Source organism: Hemiscyllium ocellatum (genome assembly GCF_020745735.1).
Source record: "Hemiscyllium ocellatum isolate sHemOce1 chromosome 9 unlocalized genomic scaffold, sHemOce1.pat.X.cur. SUPER_9_unloc_4, whole genome shotgun sequence".
NCBI lineage: Eukaryota > Metazoa > Chordata > Chondrichthyes > Orectolobiformes > Hemiscylliidae > Hemiscyllium > Hemiscyllium ocellatum.
This window is the reverse complement of record NW_026867444.1, coordinates 279,220-283,119: the sequence shown is the minus strand read 5'-3', so window position 1 is coordinate 283,119 and position 3,900 is coordinate 279,220.

Here is a 3,900-nt window from a genome sequence, read left to right as displayed (position 1 = left end):
AAAGCCCCAGTGTAAAAAATAACTGCAAAGACTGTCAGATCGCAAGGTTGAAACTTCACAAAAAAGAGGAAGTGAAAGAAGGAGCTCGGAGCAGCTGGGTGTTTGTTACTGAGACGGGAGAAAACTGTGAACCATCTTCACTCCCTGGAATCTGACAGCACAGGAGGCTGGTTCTAGGATTTATTTTTTGCAGAAACAGCACAGTTTTGGAAAAGGTGTCAGTCACTCTCTCACAAACACACACGCCTGCACTCGGAGATCAGAAACAGAATCCAGCAGCAGCTCTGTCTCCAAGCTGTGAAACCTGCACAGAATTGATCCCTCATTCAGTTTATAACTGGCAGGATAGACCAAGCAGGGGAGGCAACACAGTGGTGTGTACAGTCAGAAAGGAGTTGCCCTGGGAGTCCTCACCATTAACTATGGAACCCATGAAGCCTCATGACAGCAGGTCAAACATGGGGAAGGAAACCTCCTGCTGATTACCACATAGCACCGCCCTCCGCTCCAACCTCAACTGAGCAGTCAGTCCTCCTCCATGTTGAACAACACTTGGTGGGAGCACTGAGGGAGGGAATGATGCCGGATATACCCTGAGTAAGGGAATTCAAAGCCCACCATCAAGAGCTGCTCAGAAGCATCACTACTGAGCAAGCTGGTCAAGTCCACCTGATTCAGATGCTCGACTGGACCTGGGACAGGTGGTGAGGCAACCAACAAGAGGGAAAAACATACTCACTATCACCCTCACCAAACCTGCCTGCTGTTGGTGTATCTGTCCATGACAGTATCAGTAAGAGTGACCACCGCACAGTCCGTGTGGAGACAAAATCCTGTCTTCCCTTTGAGATTATCTTACATTCTGTTGGGCAAGAGATATGGAATGTCAGAAAGAACTTTGATTTTAGCAGAAATTGGCAAAGTCTTGGAAATTAGTGCCCATTCAGGTGAGACAGGTGAAGACACTCAGTGATTGCAATGGCAGATTGGATGGGCTCTTGATGGAAATAAACCTGCAAGGCCCTGGGGGTCGAGTAGGGGAGGGGGTGGGACTGAATGGATTGCTCCATGAAATGACAGCATTTACCTGACAGGCTGAATGTTCTCCCCCTGTGCTGGAAATAGGTCTCACTCAATGAGGGATTCACAATTAGAGAGTTTGGATGCAGTAAATACAGGACAAATTGTTTCTCCAGGCAGGAGGGTCAGTAACCCAAGGGCACACATTTCAGAAAGAGTCTAAAGCACAAGAGAGAAGATAGGAACATTTTTTATCCAGCGAGTTCATGGTGACTGTCTGCAAGGTGAGTGGAAGTGGATTCAACAGCAACTTTCAAAAGGGCATTTGGAGAAATAGCTGAAAAGGAAATAATTGCAGTTATACAGGAAGGGCTGGGGAAATGGGAACTCATTGGACTCATTTGACTAACAGTCACAATCAGCCCAGTGACTTCTGTCTGTGCTGTTTTAGAGCTTACACACACTTAGACTCACCTTTACACAAAGACTGGGAGAAACAGACAACCCAGTTTACAGAAGAATGTTTTCTCAAGGGAAACTCTCTTGAACCAACTCAAGGAACAGGCCAGACTAGATTTACTGATGAGGAAGAATTCAGCAAATCAATGGCAAGGGAACAGTGAACCAAAGTGATGGGATTGAACAGTATACTCAATAGCACAACCATTGAGAGGGTGAGGGATCAAGGGCAGGAGGTCAGAGAGCATGCTGTAGGGGTCTGAATGCTCTGCTGTCAATGGTGGGTTGGAGCAAGTAGCAATGGGCAGGAGACCAGAGACAGAAGATGAAAGGGGGAGGGAGGGAATGTGAGTCTGCAGCAGGACACAGATGGAGGGAGGGGGGAGGCCATGGAGGCAATTGGCTAGCAGTGAGGTCAGGGGTCATTCTGGAATGACAGATGGATAAGACAGGGAAAGGCGCACTCCATATCAGACAAGTTGGAGTTTATGGAATATGGCTTTAGGAAGCTGGGACAGGACATTGGAATCATAGATTTAGGAGGCAGGACGAGCAGGAATTAGGGTTTCTGTGGTCAAGGGGCCGAAGTAACGCAGAGACAATGTTGTTGAGATTGAAATAAGAGACCTACATGATGGAGAGGATGTCGGAGTTGTAGCTCAGGTGCTGGCCAGTCCTGAGGGAAGGAGGACCATGTTTACTAGTCTCTTCTGGAGCATCCAATGGGAAGGAGGTCCCTGTTTATTGGTGTCTATTGGAGGTTCCAGTGGAAAGAGGTCCATGTTTACTGGTTCTATGGGAAAGTGTCCCATGTATATATCACCAAAGAGTCATAGAGGTTTACAGCATGGGATCAGGCCGTTCAGCTCAACTCATCCATGCCGACCAAGTATCCAAAACTGAACTAGTCCCATTTGCATGTGTTTGGCCCAATTCTCTCTAATCTTTCCTATCCATGTTCCTGTAAAAATGTCCTTGAAATATAGTAATTGTACTCACCTCTACGAATTCTTCTGTCAGCTCATTACACATACACACTAACCTCTGTGTGAAAATGTTGCCCCTCAGTTTCCTACTAATTCTTTCCCCTCTCAACGTAAACCTACTCCTTCTAGTACTGGACTCTCCTACCCTGGGGAAGAGACTTTGACTATTCACCTTATCTATGACCCTCCTAATTCCACAACCTCTATAAGGTCACCCCTCAATCTCCTGCATTCCCTGGAAAAACATCTTGGCCTATTCATCCTCATCTTGTAATTCAAATCCTCCAATCTTGATAACATCCCTGTTAATCTTTCTTTTATTCAAACCACTGTCATAACTTCCTTCCTATAGCAGGGTGAGCAGAAATGTACTGTGTCCAAATGTGGCCTTCCCAATGCCTTGTACAGCTGTAACATGATGTCCCAGCTCCTATACTCCCTGCTTTGACCAGTGAAGATGGCGTGCCAAATACCTTCTTCACCACCCTGTCTACCTGTGACCCCACTTCCAAGGAACTATGTACCTGTACCCCTCAGACTCTCTGTTCAACAACACTCCCCATGGCTCTACCATTAATTGTGTAATTTCTGCCCTGATTTGTCTTCCCAAAATGCAACTCCTTCCATTTATCAAAATTTCCATCTGGATTTGTTGATCCACTGGCCCAGTTGATCAAGATGACATTGCACTCTTGGATAACCTTCTTCCCTGTCCACTATGCCAACAATTTTAACATCAGCCACAAACTTACTGACCATTCCTGCTATTTTCTCATCCAAATTGTTCACATAAAATATGAACAACAGTGGATCCATGATCGATTCTTGTGACAGACAGTTGGTCACTGGCCTCCAGTCTGAAGAACAACCTTCTCTCACCAGCCTCAGCCTCCTATCATCAGGACAATTTCATATCCAATTGGTGAGCTGTCCCTGGATCCTATGTGATATAATCTTACTGAGCAGTCTACCATAGGGAACCTTGTATTAACTCCATGTAGACAGAGTGTACTACTCTATCTTTACCTATCTTCTTGCTTCCTTCTTCAAAAACTCAACCATCGACTCATCTCTATTGGAAGTTCCAGTAATTAGGAGGCCCATATTTACTGATCTGTCTTGGAGGATCCAGTCAGAAGGAGATCCATGGTTACTGGTCTGTGTTGGAGGTTCCAGCAGGAAGGAGGTCCATGTTTACTGTTCTTTACTAGACGATCCAGTCCGAAAGAGATACATGTTTACTGGTCTCCTTTGGAGAGTCCAGTCAGAAGGAGACCAATGTTTACTGGTCTCTAGTGGAGGCTCCTGCAGGAAGGAGGTCATGTTTACTGGACTCTGTAGGAGAGTCCAGTGCATCATGGACTCCAAGGTGAGTGTGGGGTTCAGTTCCTTTCTGTTGTAACTGTATAATGGTTCAACCCGTATCCCAGTAAAA